This window comes from Moschus berezovskii, chromosome 15, assembly GCF_049115385.1.
Source record: "Moschus berezovskii isolate FMDL1 chromosome 15, NW_MosBer_1.0, whole genome shotgun sequence".
Lineage (NCBI taxonomy): Eukaryota > Metazoa > Chordata > Mammalia > Artiodactyla > Moschidae > Moschus > Moschus berezovskii.
Genome location: NC_142474.1, coordinates 85,907,728 through 85,934,969, shown reverse-complemented (window position 1 = coordinate 85,934,969; position 27,242 = coordinate 85,907,728). Strand labels below are relative to the sequence as shown.

The following is a 27,242-nucleotide window of genomic DNA, read 5'->3' as shown; positions in this document are numbered from 1 at the left end:
TCTTAAGATCCTTAAAGGAATCTGAGGCACCACCTTAAGTCTTTCCAGGGTCTTACACTTACAGTCTACAGGTTTTACCTTTAGACCATGTTTTCCTGGCAGCACCCTAGATTTGATCTTAGCCCAGAAGCCATTTCTGTCCTTTGGCATCATGTGACAATTGGGCATGTGGAGATGCTGTAAAGGGGATACAGATATTGAACCCAGTGAGTCTTGGTTCCTTTATATTTAGTAGCACTTTTTAATTTTTTTGATAGCTTATCCCTCTCATTGATTTACTTTCAGCTGCTTCATAGCAAGAGTCTCTGCCCCCCATGTTTCAGTGTCATTTTCTTCTCTTGCCTAGAAGTCGTCACCGGCAGCCTCTTCAAGGACCGTCAGGCTTCTGTGTACAGTGTCATCAAGCCCATTGGGTTTACATTTCTTTCTCTGCAGCCATTCAATTGCCACCGACCTTCAGGTTCAAAGGCATTCTGACATGTTTCAGCTCTTTTTTAATGGCAGTACCTCACTGGGGGCACCACCGACTCGATGGACATGAGTTTGAGCAAGCTCTGGGAGTTGATGGTGGACAGGGCAGCCTGGCGTGCTGCAGTCCATGGGGTCACAAAGAGTCAGACATGACTGAGTGACTGAACTGAACCCCATTTTTAATATCAGTAGCTGTACCAGTTATTTATTGTTAACAAATTGCGTTAGAAACCACCTCAAAGCCTAGTGACTCAAAACAGCATTTCCTTTGTTCACAAGTCTGCGTTGGGGCAAGGCTCAGTGAGTGGGCCCAGCTCATTTCTTCTCCAGTCGCATCAGCCAGGATGTCGTGAAGGGGGGAACCAGAGTCATTTGAAGACTTGTTCATGCACACGTCTGGCAGTTGGAGCTGGCTTTTGGAGAGGACATTAGGTGGGGGCGGTCAGTGGGGACACTGACATGTGCTCAGTATGTGGGCTGTGCTTCTGCACAGCAAAAGAGTTGGCTTCCCCACAGAGCAAAATTCAGAAGCTATTTAGCTTTAAAACTCACACAGCAGTTTCCCCAGACACTGTCCAGGAGGAATCGGTTACTAGGACTAGCACATACTTGAGGAGAGGGAATTTCATGAGAAAAGTGTCAAAGAATTTGTAGACATGTTTGAAAACAACCAGCTCCACTCACGTCGACTTAAAGAGTAATCATTCTGTCTAAAGGAAAGTTCTTTCCAACTCACTGTCACTGATCGTTCAGGAAATATTTTTTGTTTCCTTTCTTTGGTATGTTCTCTTCTTCTGTGGAAAGTAACAAAGGGTTACAAGAATGAGGTATTTTTGTTGTTGTTGTTCAGAAAAATGTATGGATCACCTCACTAAACTCTTAGGAGATGGGATTTCTTTAACCTTGTGAATCATTTCTGTTTGGAATGCAATTCTAATTAGCAGAAACTGTTTGTAGTTCAGAAAAAGGCTTATTGGATTAAAATCCATATTTACAAGATTTAGTAATTAGAGTCTTACTTTCACAATCTTCTTTTGGGAAGCATTTATTAACTCAGCCCTAGACAACTCAATACAAGATACCTCAAACTTCTTTAAAAACCATGGGACAAGATGGGGGGAAGGAATAAGAGACATTCTGCTAGGAGGTGACTTGCAGTCATTCTACGGAGGAAAGATAGAAAAGCATTACTGTGGAACAATGAAGGCGTGTGCAATCGAGTGCAGATATCGTGAGACTAAGGTGGTAGTGAAGAGTGTATTGTGTGACCCTTGGTGGTTTGAACTTCTTTCTTGATCCTCTGGGTTATTCCAGGTCCTGCATTCTACAATACAAACACCATCGTATGTATCAGATCCTTGGTTTGAGTTAGGCTGTGCTCAGTCCACTTCCCTCAGAACCAAATGGTATTGTTTTTTGTTGTTGCTGTTCTTTCTTTCTTTTTAATTTTAATTGGAGACTAATTACTTTACAATATTGTATTGGTTTTGCCATACGTTGACATGAGTCTGCCCCGGGTGTACAGGTGTTCCCCTTCTTGAACCCCCCTCCCACCTCCTTCCCCATCCCATCCCTCTGGGTCATCCCAGTGCACCAGCCCCAAGCATCCTGTATCATGCATCGAACCTGGACTGGCGATTCGTTTCACATATGAAAATATACATGTTTCAGTGCCATTCTCCCAAATCATGCCACCCTCGCCCTCTCCCACAGGGTCCAAAAGACTGTTCAGTACACCTGTGTCTCTTTTGCTGTCTCGCATACAGGGTTATCGTTACCATGTTTCTAAATTCCATGTATATGCGTTAGTATACTGTATTGGTGTTTTTCCTTCTGGCTTACTTCACTCTGTATAATAGGCTCCCGTTCCATCCACCTCATTAGAACTGATTCACATGTATTCTTTTTAATTGCTGAGTAATACTCCATTGTGTATATGTACCACAGCTTTCTTATCCATTCATCTGCTGATGGACATCTAGGTTGCTTCCGTGTCCTGGCTATTATAAACAGTGCTGCGATGAATGTTGGGGTACATGTGTCTCTTTCAATTCTGTTTCCTCGGTGTGTATGCCCAGCAGTGGGATTGCTGGGTCATATGGCAGTATTTCCAGTTTTTTAAGGAATCTCCACACTGTTCTCCACAGTGGCTGTACTAGTTTGCATTCCCACCAACAGTGTAAGAGGGTTCCCTTTTCTAATAATGATAGTGAAAATGATCCAAAATCTTGAAAACAAATGGTATTGTTTTATTCTTGCAGATTGATCACCTTCCAACAGAGCTGGAAACTGCATGTTCACAATGTCTGCACCTGGATGCAAAAAATCAAATTCTTCAACAGCAGTTATTGTCAATGAAAGGAAGGCAAAGGAAATGTGAGAAATGAGAGAAAGAGAACAGGAAGTTGGAGCAAGAGGTAGTGAGACTCAAAACTCATATAGAACTGAATATGATAGAACACACTCAAGTTGAGCAGTATAGACGGGAGACTGAAGAAACAGCAAGACAGGATCTCGTAGAGAAACTAAAAGAAGCCAACCTATTTTTGCAGCTTAATTTGCTGACCTGTCATGTACTTGAATTCACTTCACTGTAAATTACATTTTGGGTGTATACAGGTTATGTCGTTCCTCTACTTCCCTTAGAGCAGTGTGTTTTATAGATTTCTGGAAGGAAGGGGGCACTTGTTTCTCCTTGTAAAAATTTCAGTTTCCATCACAGTTGATCTCAGAATGCTTCTCACTTAGAATCCTTTTACTTATAAGACCAGTTGGTTGGTATAAAACAGGACTATGAGGAGGAAAAGAAAATGTGGTTTAGGACTGGCACCATCCTCTTGAATTATTCTTAAGTTGTCTTGTTCAGTTTCTAAATTTTCACTTCATCCTCTTAGTCTTTGAATTATCCGGTTCCTTAAGTACTACTGTAACATTGATTCCACATTAATTTTATAATTCAGATTTAATTCATGTCACATTGATGATTATTTTAAAGTTCCGCTTTTCTTATTTTCACATGTAAAATCGCTCTCTGACAGCAAAAGAGACACAGATGTATAGAACAGTCTTTTGGACTCTGTGGGAGAGGGCGAGGGTGGGATGGTTTGGGAGACTGGCATTGAAACATGTATGTTATCATATGTGAAACGAATCGCCAGTCCAGGTTCGATGTACGATACAGGATGCTTGGGGTTGGTGTACTGGGATGACCCAGAGGGATGGGATGGGGAGGGGGGTTTCAAGATGGGGAACACATGTACACCCGGGGCAGATTCATGTCAATGTATGCAAAACCAATACAATAATATAAAGTAATTAGCCTCCAATTAAGTAAATTAAAAAAAATAAAATCGCTCTCTGAATTACTGAGTCAAAACTAAATGTAACAAATATAATTATTCAGGTTATAATCCTTAAAAAAATGTATCTTTTAAAATTTGACTTAGATACAAGCAGCATCTCAAGAAAACTTACAGCAGTTCCAAGAGGAGCATATTGCTTCCATAAGAAGTCCCATGGAACTCAGAATTAAAGACTTGGAATCGAAACTCTCCAAGATGAAAACTTCTCAAGATTCTGATAAAGCGGAGTTGGAAAAATATAAGAAACTCTACCTAGAGGAACTGAAAGTTAGAAAGGGACTGGAAAGTAAACTAGACAAGTAAGTCAAAACCCAGAATCACAGAAAATAAATTTAGTCCATTAATTTGTCTCTGAAGCCTAATTTTTATACAGCTTGTTTCCTGAGATTAGTAGGAAGTGAAAGCTAACGCGATAGTCACTGCTAGAGGGCACCCTAAGAAAAATGAGTAATAATACTATATCCTTGTAAGTTTTCCTTACTTCTCCATGTAAGTAAAAGCATGCTTGTGAACTAGGGGAATATTCACACGGGGGTGAAAGGCAGGGTGATTGACAAAGTGTCTGAGACTAACATGGTGACCTGACGGAGGCGGGGTGTGGAGGCTGGAAAGGGGAGATTCAACCTGCAGTGCCGAGTCCAGGTTTCCCCGCCAAAGCAGAGCACTCCTAGGAGGCCTTTCATTAAGTGAAAACAGCATACAGCAAAGAAGCAGGTACCCGAGGACACGTGGTGCTAGTCGATGCCTAAAATAAGTGTACACATGGGAAGCACAGGTGCTCAGACAGGGTTCAGGGCTGTGGAGACTTGATGCTGGGATGTGGGGTGTGGCTCCCAGGGAAGGAGCTCGGTGGGGCCGGTCTCCCTGCTTGGGGAGCGCGATGCCTCTCACTGTAAAGACATATACTGAACGCTGTTTAGAGTTTTTGCTTTTTGAAATGAAACCAAAAATTCTCTTCAGATTTTTTTTTTTTTATTATGAAATACAGGGGCCGATATAGGCCCTTCGTAGACATAAAATGAACTTTGGAAAAGCGGGGGATACTTGCCATTGTTCCTGGGGTGTTTTAGCCCTTTTGTCACCCACTGACTTTCTCGTCCTCCCCTCGAGATTGTGGCTCTAGGTGATTCCTCAGAGCCAAATGCTTAATGTCTCCGAGGTCATGAATGAAACGTATGTACAGGGTGGTGACAGGAAACACTTGAACGTGACTTTGTGGGATGGCGTGTCTCTTCACCCCTGAACTTTTTCCTGGAGGCAGGTGTGTCCCAGAGGCAGCAGGTGTCACTGTGAGGCCACCTCCCTTTCTCTCTGACGCCCTTTCTCTCCTCTCCCAACCGCGACTTGTTACGTGAGGCGCCCCAGACGCGTGTGTGCCTCTTTAGAACTAGGATACAGCTATCATTGTTTACAGGAGCTCTGCTCTGTGCTTTCTGGGTTCAAACAGTTTAATGGGACATTCCATTTACTGTTCGGAAACTTAACAAATGCAAATAATTTAGGGAAGCATGAATGAAACCGGCGTTTTCCATCTTCGGCAGGACTCTTGAGAGGCTGGCAGAGATGAGCACCAAACGTGAGGTGGAGAAACAGCAGAACAGATCTGTACTCAGTACTCATAGCAGGAGGCCAGTCCTGGAGCCGCCTTGCAGTGGAAACTTCAGGAATACCGTAAAATTCAATTCAAATCTTTGTCCAAGAGCAAACGTAGAGTTTTCCAGCTCAGTTCCAGTCCCTTCAAATCACAGCATGGTGACTCACTTGCTCGAGGTTAGTTCTATTATTTTCTTTTCCTTGGGTTTTAGATTTCTTATATGAATGATTCTTGGTTTTAATTTGAACTACTGAGTTGTTTATTTGACTTATGCACACCAAGTAAAAACCATAATTATTAAATATTTTGATTGTTTTTTCTCCTAGATGTCTCATTTTTGAGAGATACTTATTAACTTCTTAAATTTCTTGAAAATCTGGATTTAAATTCTACTATAGAAATGAAATCTTATTGCCAAGTAACCAAAAGTATACTTCCAGATGTTTGACTTACTTTCTAATTGATTTCACTTTGGCAGTGGTTCATAATCATTTCTGACCTCTGCTGCACCCACCACAGTTTTTTTGCCCTTAAGCCTAAGTGAATGACTGGCATCTAAACACTAGGCCACATGGGTGATTTTTTATTTGAAGGAATCCTAGATAAATCCTTCTTGTGAATTAAACAAACTTGTAATACTAAATCAAAAGATTAATTTCTAGTTTTAGGTTATCATTTTTTGTCATTTTCTTACATCTTTAATTGCTATTTTACTGACAGAATTTTGATTTAAATTCTAAAACATATCTTGGTGAGCAGTTGTAGAATGTTTCTAAGTTTGTAGTTAAATCAAATATTTAAAACTTGTAAATGGAGCTCACTTTTGTCTCTGTCTTGACATCACCTGGATGAATGATGACTAAGATAGTAATGACGGGGAGTCTTTAGATTGGAAGTAGTTTTCATCGTGTAATCATTGTGATTAAAATATCCAGTCAGAGCACACGGATTTATGGTTTGGATGGTGTTTTCATGATGTTGGTGATGCAGAGAAAAGTTCAGTTCAGTTCAGTCACTCAGTCGTGTCTGACTTTTGCGACCCCATGGACTGCAGCACGCCAGGCTTCCCTGTCCATCACCAACTCCCGGTGCTTAACCAGACTCACGTCCATCGAGCTGGTGAGGCCTTCCAACCATCTCATCCTCTGTCGTCCCATTCTCTCTCCTCCCGTCTTCAATCTTTCCCAGCATCAGGGTCTTTTCCAGTGCATCGGTTCTTCACATCAAGTGGCCAAAGTTTTGGAGTTTCAGCTTCAGCATCAGTCCTTCCAGTGAATATTCAGGACTGATTTTCTTTCGGATGGACTCGTTAGATCTCTGTGCAATCCAAGGGACTCTCAAGAGTTTTCTCCAACACCACAGTTCAAAAGCATCAATTCTTTGGCGCTCAGCTTTCTTTATAGTCCAACTCTCACATCCAGAGAAAAGGAGCCCTTGTTAAATGCAGTCTCAAACTGTTTTCTCTTTTGGCTTCTTGCCATCATTGAAGAGCAACCTGAGGATTCTTTGATAGCACTTCGGCTATGTTGGGTCTTAGTTCTTCAGAGCCGTGAACCTGGAGGACGTGCTTTAGCTGTGCAGTCACAGCGGGCCTCCAAACACTTCACCCCAAGTCAGACACCTCCCCACGCAGGCCTAAGAGGAGGAAGCAAATGGGTGATCCCTGTCCCTGGGGCAGGCTGCCTACTGCAGACCCAAGTTCTCGGTGCTGTGGGCACATACATCTTTTCAAAGAGGAGATTGGGAACCAAGCAAGCACTTCTTCGTTCCTTCTCCCAAACTCACCCATTAAGTAAATCTCCTCTCTTCTCATGAGGAGGGTAGGAGTATAAGTCATCCTCTTGAAACTCCAGGCTGAGGGAATGAAGTTCAACTGCAGTTTCTGACTGGATTTAGATTATAGTTGAAATTATGCTCATACATTTTTGTATATACTAACTAATGATGCTTTTGAACTGTGGTGTTGGAGAAGACTCTTGAGAGTCCCTTATACTGCAAGGAGATCCAACCAGTCCATTCTAAAGGAGATCAATCCTGGATGTTCTTTGGAGGGACTGATGCTGAAGCTGAAACTGCAATACTTTGGCCACCTCATGAGACGAGTTGACTCACTGGAAAAGACTCTGATGCTGGGAAAGTTTGGGGGCGGGAGGAGAAGGGGACGTCGGAGAATGAGATGGCTGGATGGCATCACCGACTCTGTGGACATGAGTTTGAGTGTACTCCGGGAGTTGGTGATAGACAGGGAGGCCTGGCGTGCTGTGATTCATGGGGTCGCGGAGAGTCGGACACGACTGAGGGACTGAACTGAACTGAACTGAACTAATGATGACAGCTTGGATAGAAGTATATTAGACAGTAAAGAGAGATCTGTTTTGGGTTTTATATTTTGTCCTAAATAATGCAAAATGTGGAAAATTCATTTGTTGACAAATTTTAATAAGCCAGGTTTTGTTTTTGTTTTTTTTTAATCTGGAGGAGATGAACATCCTTTTATGAATGAATGTCTTCAGTTTTGGCCTGCTTGATTCAACTAAAGATTTTCTGCTTCAAGTTCCCTGTCCTCTGTTTAAAAAACTGTTATGCTGTATAAATTAACTATATCGACTGCTACAAATAGGAGTTCGATAAAAATTTATTCTTGTTCATGCCTTTAAAACATATAATTTAGTTAGAAAGCTACTATGTCATGTCATGCCACAAGCATTATTGAACTATATAATAAGGTTTTACATATTCATTTTCTCTATATTTTAGTTAGAATTTATGTGTTTTTTTCTTAATATGAGGAAGTAGTTGGCATAGGACTCTGGACTCAGTAAGAAGGCCATTGGCTTTGTTACTACTTTTGTAGAGTTTGGAACTTTGACTAAATCAATGACTCTCATACCTTAAAATTTTTTTTTTTTTTCAAAATAGACAACCTTTCTTTAAAACAACAAAAACTGTTGTGTGGAACCATATTACATAAAACGGAGACAAGTATAGAGCCCTTTAGATAAGGAGCATTCAGAGCACATGCAGCTGTGACTTCTGTTCCTAAGCGCTGCAGTGACCCCTGTGGGACCTTCTCCCTCTGTGGGACATAGTTCGGAAACTAGCACTTGTGAGAGAATCCTTCTCACTAAACGTGTTCAGAATTAAATCTTGCTGGTACATTGTTTGCTTGTGTATAATCTTCTCACCTGTCTGTGTTTTCGTTAAATGGAAAAGTTTACAGAAAACTGCAGATGTGTTCTCCTTGTTAACATTCAACTTCAAACTACTTCCTCCATTTCAACACGACGCTCACCTAGAAATTGAAATAAAGGTCTCGGAAGTACATATTTAGGGCAAGAGCTGTTAGAAGAGAATTTAGTGATCTTGTGAGTCGTTCTTAGGATTATGGGTATTTCCGTAACCTCTGAAATGATGTGTACTCGATAGACTGACATTTATTGTACTTTTATGAAATTAATCTAAATAGCATTCCATGTATATGTTCTCTGGTATCTAAAAGCAGAGTAAGTAGGAATTCATTTTCTTCTATTTATGTGATCATTTTCTGCTACGTAGTCTTCAAGTTAGGTCTAGTCTCTAAAAGTATTATTTAAATGTCACATGTATTAAGTTGTGTATCATTTCTCTGATAACATCTCTTGTTTAACTTAAGCGTAAATAATATTTGACTTATTTCAGACGCTGCAGAAGTTGATGGAGAGTATTATTAGAGAACTAGAAGAAGGTAAGTTGCTAAAACGTATGAATTAAATTTAGACATTGATTTCTGAAATACTGTAAAGAGTAAGTGGCATCTCTTTTCATTGCTTGTATAACAAATGCTATGTTATATACTTTTCCTTATACATAGCTAATGAAAAATGTGAAAACATGAGCAATCATAGTGAAAAATATCCTTATTCCTTATTTATTTACTATGTTCCAGAGCTTTAAAAAAACCTGGAAAGGTCTGTGTATTTCTTTTCATTTCTGGCTGTGTCCTTCCTCTACTTCTGCCATCCCTGTGGAACTGTCAGCCTGCACCCTGACACTATTCTCAGAAAACGTGGAGTTCATCAACGTCTCGTGTCTGGTAGTGGTTAAGGCTAGGAAACCCAGACTCAAGCAATCCCGTTTGTGTAGCTGTCACTTGGTGAGTGCCTTTAAAATTTCCCTGTCATTCACTTTCTCACTAGTTTATCTTTTGCCCTCAGGAAAAACTCCAAACACCCACATCAGTTTGGGTCCTGCCAAAGTAGGTGGCCTTATCTCCTTACCACCATCCTCTGCCTCTTAGCTCTGCATCTAAGCAGCCAGACTGTGTAGGATCCCACACGTGCGCTTCCTCACCGCCGGTCTTTGTATCGCTTCTCCCCTCCATCTCCTGTGCTTTCTCCTGTCCTTCAGGTACCTACTTCCACAGCACCTCCACCAAAATGCTGGCAGGATTGACAAAAACTGGCTGTCCCTTCTAGTGTTCCTTGTGCCATCTTTTGTATGTCTTAGTACTTATGACTCTGTATGGAAATTGCCTGTTCATCTATTTTTCCACTTGATAGCCTATCGTTTTCAGGGTGCACTGGGTCACCTTCATCGTGTACTTCCAGTGCTTGTCACAGCACCTTTGCGCATAGTTACTGAGTGAATGAGTGAAGAGTGAGAAAGCCAGCAGCTCAGATGCTCAGCCACACGTTCAACCGTGGGCAGATAATGCAGCCCTCTTGTGTTTTGTGTCATGTCATGTATAGATATGTTTCATTCTTCAGAACACTAGGAAAGGTCTCAGGTGTTTTTTGTTTTGTTTTAGCTAACACTTTGCTAACTCAAGAATTTTAGATAAACAATATACTTCTGTCTCTTTCCAGGTGCTGCTGAATGTGAATATGAATTCTCTAGATTTTCCTCTCTATTAGCTAGAGGTGGATCAAATCTGGACTGATGCTAAAGCTGAAACTGCAATACTTTGGCCACCTCATGCGACGAGTTGACTCACTGGAAAAGACTCTGATGCTGGGAAAGGTTGGGAGCAGGAGGAGAAGAGGACGACAGAGAATGAGATGGCTGGATGGCATCACCGACTCTGTGGACATGAGTTTGAGTGAACTCCGGGAGTTGGTGATGGACAGGGAGGCCTGGCGTGCTGTGATTCATGGGGTCGCGGAGAGTCGGACATGACTGAGCGACTGAACTGAACTGAACTGGATCAAATCTGTATCAGGACCTACCTGTGAAAACATCAAATAATATATACAGATTTTGAAGAAAAAAAATATATGGTTTGAAAACTCAATAGTAAAAATTTCCCTACTGGACTGTTTTCATGAGATTTTAGTTGTTTCCTGTTAAACATGATGAGAAAATCTTTATTAAAGGAAACTCTTTTTGTATTATGTGTGTATCATGAAAATTTAGATGGCATTTTAAGCCATGTTTCTCTGCATCTAACTTACTTTTAAGCAGAAACATCAGCAGTGTTGAGTTTTCCATGTTCAAAGTGAAGGTGTCGTGACCCTTTGCGAGCCCATGGACTGTAGCCCACCTGGCTCCTATGTCCCTGGAATTCTCTAGGCAAGAATAATGGATTGGGGAGCCATTCCCTTCTCCAGGGGATCTTCCCGACCCGGGGATCAGCTGGAGTCACCTGCATTGCAGTTGGATTGTTTACCGTAAGAGCCACCAGAGACGCCCTTTACAAACTCAAAGTGAGCACTAATACCAGCTGTTTAAACAGCACCCAAAAAACCAAACTTGTCATTACTATTTAGTGGTGTTGATTGATAGCTTTTTTGTATTTTCCGTTTTCATGGAAGAGTTGACTCACTGGAAAAGACTCTGATGCTGGGAGGGATTGGGGGCAGGAGGAGAAAGGGACGACAGAGAATGAGATGGCTGGATGGCATCACTGACACGATGGAGGTGGGTTTGAGTGAACCCTGGGAGTTGGTGATGGACAAGAAGGCCTAGCGTGCTGTGATTCATGGGGTCGCAAAGAGTCGGACATGACTGAGCGACTGAAATGAACTGAACTGAACTGAACTGAACTGATAGACCTAAAGATTTAGCTACTGCTGTTATGCCTACTGTCAATGTTTTGAGGTATAACTGTTAATAGTGGCATAAAACTTACTATATGTACCTTTAAACACTGATTCATAGATCTTTCCTCTTGGGGAAATAAGATTTGCCTGAGTTTTTGCCTTTTAAATGAATTAACTTTTCCTAATTTTTTATTTTTAATCAGAGGATAATTACTTTACAATATTGTGATGGTTTCTGCCATACATCAGTCTGAATCAGCTATAGATATACATATGAACCCTCCTTCCTGAACCACCCTCCCACCTCCCTCCGGATTCCAGCCCTCTGCTGCTAAGTCACTTCAGTCGTGTCCGACTCTGTGCGACCCCCATAGACGGAAGCCCACCAGGCTCCCCCGTCCCTGGGATTCTCCAGGCAAGAACACTGGAGTGGGTTGCCATTTCCTTCTCCAGTGTGTGAAAGTGAAAAGTGAAAGTGAAGTCGCTCAGTCGTGTCTGACCCTTAGCAACCCCACGGACTACAGCCAACCAGGCTCCTCCATCCATGGGATTTTCTAGGCAATAGTACTGGAGTGGCTTGCCATTGCCTTCTCCGCCCTCTAATTTGTCACAAACCACCGGCTTTGGGTTCTCTGCATCATACAGCAAATTCCAAAAAAAAAAAACAAAACACATGTACCCCAGTGTTCATTGCAGTTATGTCCATAGCTTTAAAAAAATCTGAAATGTCTATTGATTTCTTTCATTCTTTTCGTTCTATGTATTTCCTAGCATTTACAATAGCTACGGCATGGAAGCAACCTAAATGTCCATCAACAGATGAATGGATAAAGAAGTTGTGTATTATTCAGCTCTAAAAAGGAATGCATTTGAGTCAGTGCTAATTGACTTTTGATTTACTTTTGGAAAGAGTCTTAAAATTAGAGAAAAGTTCCTTTTCACCTTTTCTTTACCTATCAACCTATCTATTTTTGTTTGAGTTTGGAAACAGTCTTAAAATTAGAGAAAAATTCCAAGCGCCAGACAAACATTTTCACAAAACTCCCCTATCTCCCGTATATCCTCCTAAAGTACCATTTATCTTTCCGAAATGTTATTTGTTCTCCCATAAGTGCCCCTCCTCCCCCACGTCACCTGTTTTCCAGAAGATGCCTTTACCTCTTACTCCCTGTCTTTTATTGAGTAGTATAGCAACTCCCACTTGTAGCCTCCCCTTCAAGTCACATTTCTGTATGAAGCTTTGCATGTTGTTGTAATTGTCCAGTCGATCAGTTGTGTCCAACTCTTTGTGACCGCGTGGACTGCAACACGCCAGGATTCCCTGTCTGTCACCATGTCCCAGAGTTTGCTCATATTCATGTCCACTGAGTCGAAGATGTCATCGAACCGTCTCATTCTTTGTCGCCCACTTTTCCTCCGGCCCTCAATCTTTCCCAGCATCAGAGTCTCTTCCAACAAGTCGACTCTTTACATCAGGTGGCCAAAGTATAGGAGCTTCAGCATCAGTCCTTCCAATGAAAATATTCAGGGTTGGTTTAAGATTGACTGGTTCGTTCTCCTTGATGTTCAAGGGACTCTCAGGAGTCTTCTCCAACACCACAGTTTGAAAGCATGAATTCTTCTGTGCTCAGCCTTATGGTCCAAATGTCACATGTGTACATGACTGCTAGAAAGCTATTAAGTGTTTTTTCTCATGGTTATCTGCTTTTAACAATTTAATTTGCAGATTCCCGAACACTGAACCTAAGAGGGTGGAGGAAGTGTTTTCCTCCACAATTCCAAGAGCTGACAAGTTACCAATGCTCACTTAATCCTGATCCCCTTTTCCTTCTGTCCCCTCAGTGTCTGACTTGGCAGAACTCCAGTTTCATGTGAGACTGCTGATCCTTCCCCCTCACTCTCTCCAGGCGACTCGGTGCTGCACTGCCCCGTGCTCCTGCTGCTTTATGTCGTTACTTTGTATCTTCTCATGATGATTTCAAATCTCCTTTCTATAGATTTCTCACCCTGATCTTCCCCTCTCACTTGTTCCAGACAATCTAGGTCCCACGACAAACTTCTTGAAAGGTTTGCCTGTATCTCTAGCAACTCTAGACTGTCTTCCCTTTCTTTCCCTCAGAACGGCTCCCAAGTCACTGATGACCTCCACGTCGCTGAATCAAAGCCACACCTTTCCAGTCCTTGTTTGTCTGAATTTCTCCTTCCTCTTGGCGTTCACTGTCACTCACCTCTTTGAGACACTCTTTTGGCTGGACTTTCAGTATTCATTCCTTTTATCCTGAAGGCACGGACAGGTTATTGCGATCAGAGACAGTGCTTATTAAGTATCTCACAGTAAACATACAGGTGTTGCCCCCTCGCCCAGGACTGCACCTGGGGCCGTGTGTTGAGAGCAGGTCAGTTGTTCCACACCAGCAGGTGCAGGACGGCAGGAAACCTTGTCCTTGATGCTTCTGCAGGGCCTTTTCCTCTCCTGGGTAGGATCTCTTCCTCGTTACTCGGCCTTTGATATATAAGTAAAGCTGTTACCCACCCCAAAAGGGTCCTTCTGCCCAGTGTCGCTCTGCCAATGGAATGAGTTGTGTTGAGAAGCAAAGGAACTGAAAGGTGGGAGCTCTGCTGTACAGCCCATGCTCTCCAATAGGACTCGGGCGGGGCTGCTCCACAGGGCTTTCCTCAGTAGGGCGGGGGTGGAGTCGGAGCACTCTGGGAGCAGAGACAGGCGCAGCTGCTCCAGGTAAGGGGGCTCACAGGGCTCGTTGCCATCTTGCATTAAGGTGTCCAGTGCAGCGTCTATGCACACGGCCCCTCTCCCCCAAGCAGGAGCGTCGGCCAAGCAGGTGCACACCAGGAACTGCGGTCTTTGAAGGGCTGGGAGCAAGGCCTCTGCAGGTATCACCCTGTGAGCAAGAGAAACCTAAGCACAAGGGAAAGGAGGTTAGTATTTTTATTCCTAAGTTGGTTTTTTTCTTTCCTTTTATTTTTATTAAACCTGGTAACTGTTCATAGACTTTTCTGGTAACAAATACTCTCAAGGAGCTAGATCTTGGCCTCATCCCTCCTTGAATATAAATTCTTAATGAGACGGAGCGCCTTCGGGGGACCTACCCTAAACTATAATATTTAGTCTCCTTGGGGAGATGAGACTATGAATCCTTTCAGGTTGGAGCAATTAATGAGATGAGTGGCTGGAGATGTGAGAGACAAAGAGCCTCTGAGAAATCCCAGGGAAGTTTATTTTCCCACAATTTCCCCCCTTGTTCCGAGAAGAGTTTTAGGCTGCAATTCAGCCACTGTAACCAGTCCAAGGAAACTTGAAGTTGATGGGCACCAAATCCTTTTGGCTTGTCTTCGGCAAAGAGTCTGATGCTAGGAAGGATTGGGGGTGGGAGAAGATGGGGACGACAGAGAATGAGATGGCTGGATGGCATCACCGACTCGATGGACATGAGTTTGAATGAACTCCGGGAGTTGGTGATGGACAGGGATGCCTGGCGTGCTGTGATTCATGGGGTCGCAAAGAGTCGGACACGACTGAGCAACTGAACTGAACTGAGGCAACATTTTATCAGCAAGACCCTTATCTAGCAAAAGAAATTGGTCTCAGCTAAAGTCCCCCAAGTCTTAGATTCAGGCATCTAAGCAAGTCCCCCAAAACTTTCAGGACTATTTTAGGAAGCAGGTGGCTTCCTCCTTGGGGTTCCGTATTAACCTTTTCTACCGCATCCAGGGCATTGTAACGAAGCAAAATTTGTCACCCCAAAATGTGTCTCTTTGTCAAGAGGATGACTCTAGTCAGAGTATTTTTAAGAAGCAAAAGCCTCAAAGTCTTTCTTTTGACTACCTTCCTAACTGTTGAATAGTTTAGATAAAGCGGCTGGCCCAGGAAGAGAGCTACCAGAGATACCGAGAAAAGGATGTGGGCCAGCGGTGGTCAGGGGAACTGCAGATCTTTCCAGAGAGCTCCAAACACTTGCTTTTCCATCTCCGTGTGAATCACCTTCCTCCACTTTGAATTCCCAAACCACTACCCACAACATCCTCCTTTGTCTCTAACTGAAGATGGCATTGAAGGTGAGGGTTTCAACCATTCTGATGAGTTACTCAGGTTTTCTGGGACTCACCCATATGTACAGAAGTATATATGTTGTTAACCTTTTGTTTGCTTTTCTTCCTGTTAATCTGTCTCATGTTAAGTTGATTCTTAATTCACCAGATGAATCTAGAAGGGTGAAGTTTTTGCCCTCCTCAACAGCGCACACACCTGAGTCCAGGGAGCTATGCTAATTTACAGCTGGCACAGGCTTTGTCTCGTCTGCAAGGAAGAGATCTCTGGCAAACTGTGATCCATACAGCAGCACCAGCCAGTGAGCTGATGCTCACCTGAAGGCCTTAGACATAGGTCGGGTCATTGTGTTACCCAGCCGCACCGCTTCCTGCAGGATAGGCCGCTAAATCAGGAGATGAGTTGTTGGGGCAAGCAATAGCAACTTTGTTTGGAAAGCTGGTAGATCAAGGTAAAATGGTGGACTCATGTCCCCAAGAACCATCGTCGCTGGGTTAGAATTCAGGCTTGTTTTACACTAAAAGGGGAAAGAGTAAAGTCAAACCCTTCTTGGTTCCCATCAGCCTCTGAAGGTGTTGTGTTACTTCCCTTGCTGCAGTCACTGACAGCCTGCGGGTAGCCGGCCTGAACAAGGCCCCAAATGTTGGCCCTGGGAATGCCTTGTAAGTGCTGTTTCCTGTCCCACCACCCCTTAAGAGAGTCATAAAATGTTTACCAGGCCTTATTTGTTCTTCCTTGAGAAAAACACAGCAAATAACCCTTGGCTAGGTTTCTTGCTTTTTCCCCCAGATTTATGTAGGTATGTTTTCCTTATCTCTTAAAATAGATTAAGAATGTACTCCCTAATCTTTATAGCCTGCACACTAGATTTTCTTATCTCGTGAGCATTAGTTTAAATGCCAAGCTTGTCTTAGAAAGCAAACAAGCCTTTGTAATCTTCTATCGATGCAATAACTAACCTGGTAAATGACTTGGTATTTTTATGTACCCTGTTCCCTGTCTCACTTTGTATAAAAACCCTGGCCCTTTTCAATAAAGCCGCTGATTTGCCTCACGAGCATTCAGTCCTCTCGACCCCATTCTTTACTCCTTAATTCTGTTCTCAGGCTTCTACGTCGTTGCGGTCCGGACCTGTTCTCTTTGCCGGCTGGCACCGGCAGGTGGCGCCCGAACAGGGACTTGCTCGGACTACGTAGTCACAGCCGCGCGAACCATGAGTACCAGGGGATCCCGGAACATAAAATAAAAAGAGGTAAAGTTAAAAGTTTTTGTAAAGGGCGGAGAGGGTTTCAGTCGAGAGTATAAACTATGGGTCAAGGTAATAGTAGACAACATTTTGTAGCTATGCTTAAAACCATGCTAAAAGTTAGAGGGATAACTGTCGCTAAAAACAAATTAGAAAAGTTTCTATCATTTGTGGAAAAAGTTTGCCCCTGGTTCCCAGAAGATGGTACTGTTAATATTGAGACCTGAAAAAAGGTGGGGGAACAAATTCAGCAATATTATTCTTTACATGGAGCTGATAATGTACCTTTGGATGCTTAATCTCTGTGGACCTTAATTCGAGATTGCTTAAATCCTAAACATGAGAGTAAAAAACTAGAGGCCACATTAAAGGTCATTTTCAACAGGCCTACAACTTTGCCCACTGCCCCCCCCCCCCCCGCCTTGGAGCATATTAATGATACACCTAAAAAACCTCTTGCTCCATCCCTTTCTGGCTCCATCTCGGAGTCAAAATCTGCCAATCAGGCAGATTTAAAAGAAGCTGTGGCCCATCACTCTGAAAAAAACCCATGGGAAGTATTCACAGCTGAAAACACCATAAATACATCCCCTTTCTCAGAGATTAAAAAATTGCTTACCACTATAACTAAACGTCTTGATACCCTCAGTTTTAATTATCCCCCCCAACCTACGTTCCTCTCTGATCCTGCGCCCCCACAGCCTCCTTCAGTCACAGCAGGATTAGCTCCACCATCAATGGGTTTAATTAAGGAACCAGAAGCTCCTTTTTTGGTTCCCACTAACAAAAATCCGGCCCCTATTACCCAGACTCTCTCCCCTTTACAGCTCACCGTTCAGCAGGCGAGACAGCATGGACAGACGTTAAAAGGTTTTCCTATTTTATTCCCTGTCCTTGAGGATGCTCAACAGAAGAGATATTATGAGCCTCTACCATTTAAACAGATAAAGAAATTAAAACAAGCCTGTGCTCAGTATGGGCCAACTGCCCCTTTTACAGTGTCCATCATTGAAGCTTTAAATAGCCAATACTTGCCGCCCAATGATTGGACACAAGTATCTCGAGCCTGTCTCACAGGAGGAGATTATCTCTTATGGAATTCAAAATCTGGAAAACAATGTGGGATTTTGGCAAAAACAAAAACAAAAAAAAATGGGTTACAGATAAGCTTTAAAATGCTTATGAGAAAAGGGGTATATAGGGTCACTAATCAACAATTAAATTACCCCCCTGAGGCATATCCCCAGATTAATAAAGCAGCGTTAATTGCCTAAAAAACTGCCCACATCTAATAAAAAATCAAAAGATTTCTCAAAAATAAGGCAGGGCCCCGATAAACCCTATCAAGATTTCGTGGCTCGACTGCTAAAATCAGTCTCACAAGTCATAAGAGATGAAAAAGCCGGTATGGTAATAACTCGACAATTGGCCTATAACAATGCTAATTCTGCTTGTCAAGCGGCTTTGAGGCCTTACCAGAAAAAAGGGGGAATAGCCAACTACATTCGAATTTGTGCCGATATTGGGCCATCTTATATGCAAGGCTTAACCATTGCAGCTGCTTTGCAGGGAAAGACGGTAAAAGAAATCTTATACCAACAAGCTGCAAAAGGAAGAATCAAAAATAGAATTAATGGGCCCCCCCAGGAGTTGTTTTTCTTGTGGTAAGATGGGACATCGAGCCATACAATGCCCCCAACAACAAAAGGGGATACTTGACAAGAAAATGAAGGTCCCAAAATTTGCCCGAGATGTAAAAAAGGTCGTCATTATGCTAGAGATTGCAGGTCTAAAACTGATATCAATGGAAAAACTCTGGAGCCTATGTCGGGTAACTGGGTGAGGGGCCAGCCCCAGGTCCCAAAACAATGCTATGGGGCACTCCAGAAAAATCACCTAGAGATGATGGCAAACCTAGAGTTAGAGACCTCCACAGAGCTACCTCAGGCAGCGCAGGATTGGACCTCTGTTCCTCCTCCTATACAGTATTAACTCCAGAAATGGGCATGCAAGCCTTGCCCACCGGAGTTCATGGGCCGCTGCCTCAAAATGCAATAGGGTTATTATTAGAAAAAAGCAGCTAGACTATGAAAGGTTTGCAGATTGCCCCCGGAGTAATTGATTCGGATTTCACAAGAAAAATAAAAATAATGGCCTGCGCCCCCAAAATATCATCAGTATCCCCTCAGGACAGCAAATAGCTCATAGCTCAATTAATCATACTACTAACTATACCTATTGACAAAATTAAAACAGCTCAGCCTAGAGAGGGTGCTTGTTTTGGTTCCTCAGATGTATATTGGATTCAAAATATAAAAGAAACACGTCCTGAACTGGAACTTATTATTAATGGTCATAAATTTATTAGAATTCTAGATACTGGGGCCAATGTCTCAGTGATTTCTTTAGATGACTGGCCAAAAAATTGGGCAAAACAGGTAACTATATCCACTTTATGAAGAATAGGTAAATCCCATAATCCTAAACAAAGCTCTGAGTTGCTTCTGTGGAAAGATGCTGAGGGACATGAAGGACATATATAGCCCTATATTTTACCCAATATCCCGGTTAATTTATGGGGGCGAGATGTTATAAAACAAATGGGAGTCTATATTTTTACACCTAATGACACAGTAGGTCGGATGCCAATGGATCAAGGTTTATTGCCAAAGCAGGGATTAAAAAAAAACGGAAAAAGAAATCCATTGCATGATCAAATTAAGTCCTTGCCTCATCGATCAGGTCTTGGGTATTTTTAAGAGAGGCCATTGCATCTCCTGCGGCTCATGCAGATGCAATCGCTTGAAAAAGTGACGTCCCCATGTGGGTCAATCAATGGCCTCTTACAAAAAAAAAAAAAAAAATCATGGCCGCTAAAAAATTGGTGCAATAACAATTGGCACTTGGTCACATTGAGAGCTCTAACTCCCCCTGAAACTCTCCTATTTTTGTTATAAAAAAAAAATCTAAAAAATGGAGGCTGTTACAAGATCTCAAAAAAGTTAATAAAACTATGGTTGTTATGGGTCCTTTACAGCCTGGTTTACCTTACCCCATTGCTATCCCAAAAGGGACATTTAAATTAATTATCGACTTAAAAGATTGTTTGTATACTATTCCCCTAGCACCCCAAGACTGCCCCCAGTTCGCGTTTAACGTTCCCTCTAATAACTTCCAGCAACCCATGAAGCGTTATCATTAAAAAGTTCTTCCTCAGGGCATGGCTAATAGCCCTACTTTATGTCAAAAATTTGTTGCCAAAGATTTAAAAACCCACACGTTTAAAATATCCCTCACTGTATATGGTTCATTATATGGATGACATCTTGTTAGCCCATGATAATGAAAGTGTTTTATTATCTGCCTTTTCTGGTTTACAAGCAGATTTGCAACATTATGGTCTTCAAATAGCACCCAAAAAAATTCAGCGTAGTCCTCCATATTCCTATCTGGGATTCCGGCTGGAGGGGGAAAGTTTTAAAGCTCAAAAATTAGAACTTCAATAAGATAATCTAAAAACACTTAATGATTTTCAAAAATTACTAGGAGACATTAATTAGATTCGACCTTATTTAAAAATTACTACAAGGAAACTAAAACCTTAAAGGACCAGCAGATCCGACCTCCCACAGATCATTAACTGATGAGGGACGCAAAGCATTACAGATAGTAAAAGAGGCTTTAGCCTCTCAAAACAGTTCCCGTTATAATTACACCAAAAAATGGAGATTATATATTTTTCCTTCCAAACACTCCCCTACTGCTGTTCTTTTCCAAGATTCCCCAGTGTATTAGATACATTTGCCTGCCTCCCCCGCCCGAGTACTAACTCCTTATTTCGACTCAATCAATTCCCTCATCGCCAAAGGTCGACAAGAGTCTCGGAAATTACTTGGTAGAGACCCTCATTTTATCTGCCTGCCTTATACTAAAGAGCAACAAAACTGGTTATTCCAGTTTGTTCTGTTCTGTTCTGTTCAGTCGCTCAGTCGTGTCCGACTCTTTGCGACCCCGTGGACTGTAGCCTACCAGGCTTCTCCGTCCATGGGATTCTCCAGGCAAGAATACTGGAGTGGGTTACCATTTCCTTCTCCAGGGGATCTTCCCGACCCAGGGATCGAACCCGGGTCTCCCGCATTGGAGGCAGACGCTTTAACCTCTGAGCCACCAGTTTAGTGATGCTTAAAATGCTGCCCTGGCTCATTTTGCTGGTCGCCTAAAAAATCATTTCCCAACATGAGTTTGTTTGCTAACCAACATGAGTTTGTTTTTCCCTCCACCGTTGTTAATCAACCTCTTGCAGACGGTGTAACTGTGTTTACTGATAGATCTTCAAATAAAAAAGCTACATATGTTGTCAGTAAACAAATTACCTCTTGGTTTACAGGCTGTACTTCTGTACAAAAAGTAAAACTTTGTGCCGTATTTGCTGTTTTGCAACAATTTCATTCTGAACCTTTAAATGTTTTTTCTGACAGTCACTATGTCGTTCAGGCACTTAATCAAGTAAAAACTGTTCCATTCATACACACTGTTAATTCTGTAATTCAATAGCTCTTTCGAGATATTCAAATCCTTTTACAGCATAGGACTTACAAATGTTTTTTTGGCCACATCAGAACTCATTCTGGCTTGCCTGGACCCCTGACGTCAGAAAATAAACTGGCTGATTCTGCTAATCATATCTTTCTTTCCCAAACACAAAGGCAAAACAGTCTCATCGGCTTCATCATCAAAACAGTCATACCCTCAGGTTACAATTTAAAATCCCCTGAGAGACAGCCAGACAAATTGTTAAACGCTGTCCTGTCTGTCCTCAGTTTCTTTCTGTCCCTCACTACGGCGTTAACCCCCGGGGACTTCTGCCTAATCACCTCTGGCAAATAGATGTTATGCATGTCCTATCGTTTGAAAAATTAAAATATGTACATGTTAATATTGATACCTTTTCTGGTTACATTTTTGCTTCCTTACAGACTAAAAAAGCTGCTCGACATTGTATTGCACATTGCTTTGTGGCTTTTTCTGTTATGGACACTACTTAATTCATAAAAACAGACAATAGACCTGGCTAAGTTTCGCAAACGTTTCTTAATTTTTGTTCTCGTTTGTCCATTTCTCTAAAAACAGGTATTCCCTACAATCCTCAAGGATAAGGCATAGTAGAATGCGCCCATCAGACTCTAAAACATCAACTTTTAAAATTAGAAAAGGGGGAATTGTACCCCCTGACACCTTATAATTATTTGCATCATGCTCTTTTCATTCTTAATTTTTAAATTTTAGATTAAAAAAAAAAAAACGCAGCACAATGATTTTGGACGCCCATGACCTACAACAAACCCCTCGTAAAATGGAAAGACCCCATTTCTAAACAATGGCATGGCCCCGATCCTGTTTTAATATGGGGACGGGGGCATGTTTATATTTTTCCACAAGATGCCAAAGCGCCACGCTGGCTCCCAGAGAGGTTGGTACGCTAGGCGAAAAACACACCTGACGGCTCAGATGAGGTGGCTACAAATAGGAAAAAAAAAAACGTCCTGCCGAGAAATCAACAATTACATAAATTTGTAGAGCAAGCAAGGCGTATTACAGTTAATACAACCCAACCACACGTTTCTCTATCCTATTTGGTGCTTGCACTAGCCTGTGCAGTAATAAATCAAGCATTTCCCCGAGCTGAAAAAAATGTTTTTCTATCCTGGGCTCATTCTTATGCTGATTTTCACAACAGCTCCGCCTGCTGGGTTTGTACTGCTATGCCTTTGTCTGTAGTCCATGGGTTTCCTTGGTGGGTATCCCCTATACAGCAAATACATTTTCCTGCAGTCTGTGACATTTTAACCCAGTATAAACAAACTCACAAAAGTCTCAACACTCTAAATATCTCTGCCCTTCCCGAGTGTAACGACACGGGTAATCAAAAGGCGAGTTCCTCGCTACAGTTCAACGTTAATGCGAGTTATAAGGCTGTTGAAGATACATACCGCACTTATTCTAATACCAACAAAAATAAGACTCGTACGAGTCGATTTTTTAGAAATTATTATCAGATCTGAAATGAGTACTTTTCAGTTCAGTTCAGTTGCTCAGTCGTGTCCGACCCTCCGCGACCCAATGAATTACAGCACGCCAGGCCTCCCTGTCCATCACCAACTCCCGGAGTACACTCAAACTCATGTCCACAGAGTCGGTGATGCCATCCAGCCATCTCATTCTCGATCGTCTCCTTCTCCTCCCGCCCCCAACATTTCCCAGCATCAGAGTCTTTTCCAGTGAGTCAGCTCGTCGCATGAGGTGGCCAAAGTATTGCAGTTTCAGCTTCAGCATCAGTCCTTCCAATGAACACCCAGGATTGATCTCCTTTACAATGGACTGGTTGGATCTCCTTGCAGTATAAGGGACTCTCAAGAGTCTTCTCCAACACCACAGTTCAAAAGCATCGATTCTTCGGCGATCAGCTTTCTTCACAGTCCAACTCTCACATCCAAACATGACCACGGGAAAAAAAATTGCCTTGATTAGACGGACCTTGGTTGGCAAAGTAATGTCTCTGCTTTTTAATATACTATCAAGGTTGGTCATAACTTTCCTTCCAAGGACCAAGCGTCTTTTAATTTCATGGCTACAATCAGCATCTGCAGTGATTTTGGAGCCCAGAAAAATTAAGTCTGACACTGTTTCCACTGTTTTTCCATCTGTTTCCCAAGAAGTGATGGGACCAGATGCCATGATCTTTGTTTTCTGAATGTTGAGCTTCAAGCCAATCTTTTCACTCTCCTCTTTCACTTTCATCAAGAGGCTTTTGAGTTCCTCTTCACTTTCTGCCATAAGGGTAGTGTCATCTGCATATCTGAGGTTATTGATATTTCTCCTGGCAATCTTGAATCCAGCTTGTGCTTCTTCCAGCCCAGCGTTCCTCATGATGTACTCTGCATATAAGTTAAATAAGCAAGGTGACAATATACAACCTTGACGTACACCTTTTCCTATTTGGAACCAGTCTGTTGTTCCATGTCCAGTTCCAACTGTTGCCTCCTGACCTGCATACAGGTTTCTCAAGAGGCAGGTCAGGTGGTCTGGGATTCCCATCTCTTTCAGAATGTTCCACAGTTTATTGTGATCCACACAGTCAAAGGCTTTGGCATAGTCAATGAAGCAGAAATTGATGTTTTTCTGAAACTCTCTTGCTTTCTCCATGATCCAGCGGATATTGGCAATTTGATCTCTGGTGCCTCTGCCTTTTCTAAAACCTGCTTGAACATCTGGGATTTCACGGTTTACATACTGCTGAAGCCTGGCTTGGAGAATCTTGAGCATGACTTTACTAGCGTGTGAGATGAGTGCAATTGTGCGGTAGTTTGAGCATTCTTTGGCATTGCCTTTCTTTGGGATTGGAATGAAGACTGACCTCTTCCAGTCCTGTGGCCACTGCTGAGTTTTCCAAATCTGCTGGCATATTGAGTGCAGCACTTTCACAGCATCATCTTTCAAGACTTGAAATAGCTCACCTGGAATTCCATCACCTCCACTAGCTTTGTTCGTAGTGATGCTTTCTAAGGCCCACTTGACTTCACATTCCAAGATGTCTGGCTCTAGGTCAGTGATCACGTTATTGTGACTATCTTGGTCGTGAAGATCTTTTGTGTACAGTTCTTCTGTGTATTCCTGCCACCTCTTCTTAATATCTTCTGCTTCTGTTAGCTCCATACCATTTCTGTCCTTTATCGAGCCCATCTTTGCATGAAATGTTCCCTTGGAATCTCTAATTTTCTTGAAGAGGTCTCTTGTTTTTCCTATTCTGTTGTTTTCCTCTATTTCTTTGCATTGATCGCTGAGGAAGTCTTTCTTATCTCTCCTTGCTATTCTTTGGAACTCTGCATTCAGATTCTTATGTCTTTCCTTTTCTCCTTTGCTTTTCGCCTCTCTTCTTTTCACAGCTATTTGTAAGGCCTCCTCAGACAGCCATTTCGCTCTTCTGCATTTCTTTTCCATGGGGATGGTCTTGGTCCCTGTCTCCTGTACAATGTCACGAACCTCCGTCCAGAGTTCATCAGGCACTCTATCAATCAGATCTAGTCCCTTAAATCTATTTCTCACTTCCACTGTATAATCATAAGGGATTTGATTGAGGTTATATCTGAATGATCTAGTGGTTTTCCCTACTTTCTTCAACTTAAGTCTGAATTTCACAATAAATAGTTCATGATCTGAGCCACAGTCAGCTCCTGGTCTTGTTTTCGCTAACTGTATACAGCTTCTCCATCTTTGGTTGCAAAGAATATAATCAATCTGATTTCAGTGTTGACCATCTGGTGATGTCCATGTGTAGAGTCTTCTCTTGTGTTGTTGGAAGAGGGTGTTTGCTATGACCAGTGCATTCTCTTGACAAAACTCTATTAGCCTTTGCCCTGCTTCATTCCGTGCTCCAAGGCCAAATTTGCCTGTTACTCCAGGTGTTTCTTGACTTCCTACTTTTGCATTCTAGTCCCCTATAATGAAAAGGACATCTTTTCTGGGTGATAGTTCTAAAAGGTCTTGTAGTTCTTCATAGAACCGATTAACTTCGGCTTCTTCAGCATTACTGTTTGGGGCATAGGCCTGGATTACTGTAATATTGAATGGTTTGCCATGGAAACGAACAGAAATCATTCTGTCATTTTTAAGATTGCATCCAAGTACTGCATTTCGGACTCTTTTGTTGACCATGATGGCTACTCCATTTCTTCTAAGGGATTCTTGCCCACAGTAGTTGATATAATGGTCATCCGAGTTAAATTCACCCATTCCAGTCCATTTTAATTCACTGATTCCTAGAATGTCGACGTTCACTCTTGCCATCTCCTGTTTGACCACTTCCAATTTGCCTTGATTCATGGACCTAACATTCCAGGTTCCTATGCAATATTGCTCTTTACAGCACCGGACCTTGCTTCTATCACTGGTCACATCCACAACTGGGTATTGGTTTTGCTTTTGCTCCATCCCTTTATTCCTTCTATAGTCATTTCTCCTCTGAGCTCCAGTAGCATACTGGGCACCTACCGACCTGGGGAATTCTTCATTCAGTATCCTATCATTTTGCCCTTTGTTACTGTTCATGGGGTTCTCAAGGCAAGTATACTGAAGTGGTTTGCCATTCCCTTCTCCAGTGGACCACATTCGGCTGTGGTCCCTGTGAACAGATCGGCTAGTTTCCTGTGATTATGATTTCAGTGCGTCTGACCTCTGATGCCCCCTAGCAATACCTACCGTCTTATTTGGGTTTCTCTTACCTTGGTCGTGGAAAATCTCTTCACAGACGCTCCAGCAAAGTGCAGCCGCTAGACGCCGGCCCCGGCGGCGCAGACGCGACGCAAGAGACGCCAGCCCCGGCGGCGCAGACGTGACACGAGAGACGCTGGCCCCGGCGCAACGAACCACGCAAAGAGGTGCGGCCGTGAGGAGCTACCCCAAGCCTGAGGCCAGGGCTGGCGGCCGAGAGGAGCCACCCCACGTCCAACAGGCGGTCCAAGGTAAGGTACAGCGGCTGCACTTGAGTACTTTTAGATGACCCCCAAAAAAAGACAGTTACTGAGACAAGTGGACATTTGCTGAAAACAACAAAAACATCAACCCCGTTTTGGGAAAAAAGATTTTGGCAAACATTTGTTAAAACATTTGGGTATTACCCCTATTTCTATGTATAGTCAGGTGACTAATGTAACCTTTAATTATAATGCTCCCACCCTCTGGCCAAGATCCGACTGAAAAAACAGTCCCGGTATAAAATGGGTGGCTCCTAACGGGACAAAATGAATTTGTGGCTCTAATGTTTGGCCCTGGCTTCCCATTGGTTGAGTGGGACACTGTAGCCTTGGATTTGTATTTGCTCCTAGCCAAATCACTCGCTCTCCTATAAAAAACCCCGCTAATCTTCCCCTTTTAAAAACACGTTGGTCTCGAGCTGTGTTCCACTGGTATGATTATTTAGCGGCAGTATTTGTCCCTTCTATTAAAACAACAGATATAACGGCCCATGTAGACGCTTTAACAAATTTTACACAGCAGGCGTTACTAGACACAAAAAAAGACTATAAAAACATTAAATAAAAAACAAAAACAAATGCGTAAGGCTGTTCTACAAAACCAAATGGCCCTAGATATTCTTAAAGCTGCTCAGGGAGAGACCTGTGCTGTTATAAAAGTAGAGTGCTGTGTTTATATTCCTGATCTGTCCTCCAATATATCTGATGCTGTTGATGACTTACAGCATCAGATCAGATCTATGCAAGATCCCTCTCCCCCCTTTTGGAAACAAGTTAAATCCTGGTTCCATAGTAATTGGTAAAAAACCTTACTTATAATATGTGTAATTATACTTTGTCTCCTTTGTTGTAGACCATGTTTCCTGCAATGTATTATAAATTTAGTTACTAAAAAAATCATGATATTTTCACATATTACTAAAAAATGACTGCCTTTTGTCATAAAATAAAACAAA

The 27,242-nt window shown here is 42.4% G+C and overlaps 1 long non-coding RNA gene across 1 annotated transcript; it reads left to right on the top strand.

Moving 5' to 3' along the window:
• Window positions 1-2,745: 2,745 nt before the first annotated feature.
• LOC148775503 (uncharacterized) lies at window positions 2,746-6,498 on the top strand. The gene is made up of 3 exons (XR_016039219.1): window positions 2,746-2,888; window positions 3,918-4,132; window positions 5,375-6,498. It is a non-coding gene; the product is annotated as an uncharacterized LOC148775503 (long non-coding RNA).
• The last annotated feature ends 20,744 nt before the right edge of the window (window positions 6,499-27,242 follow it).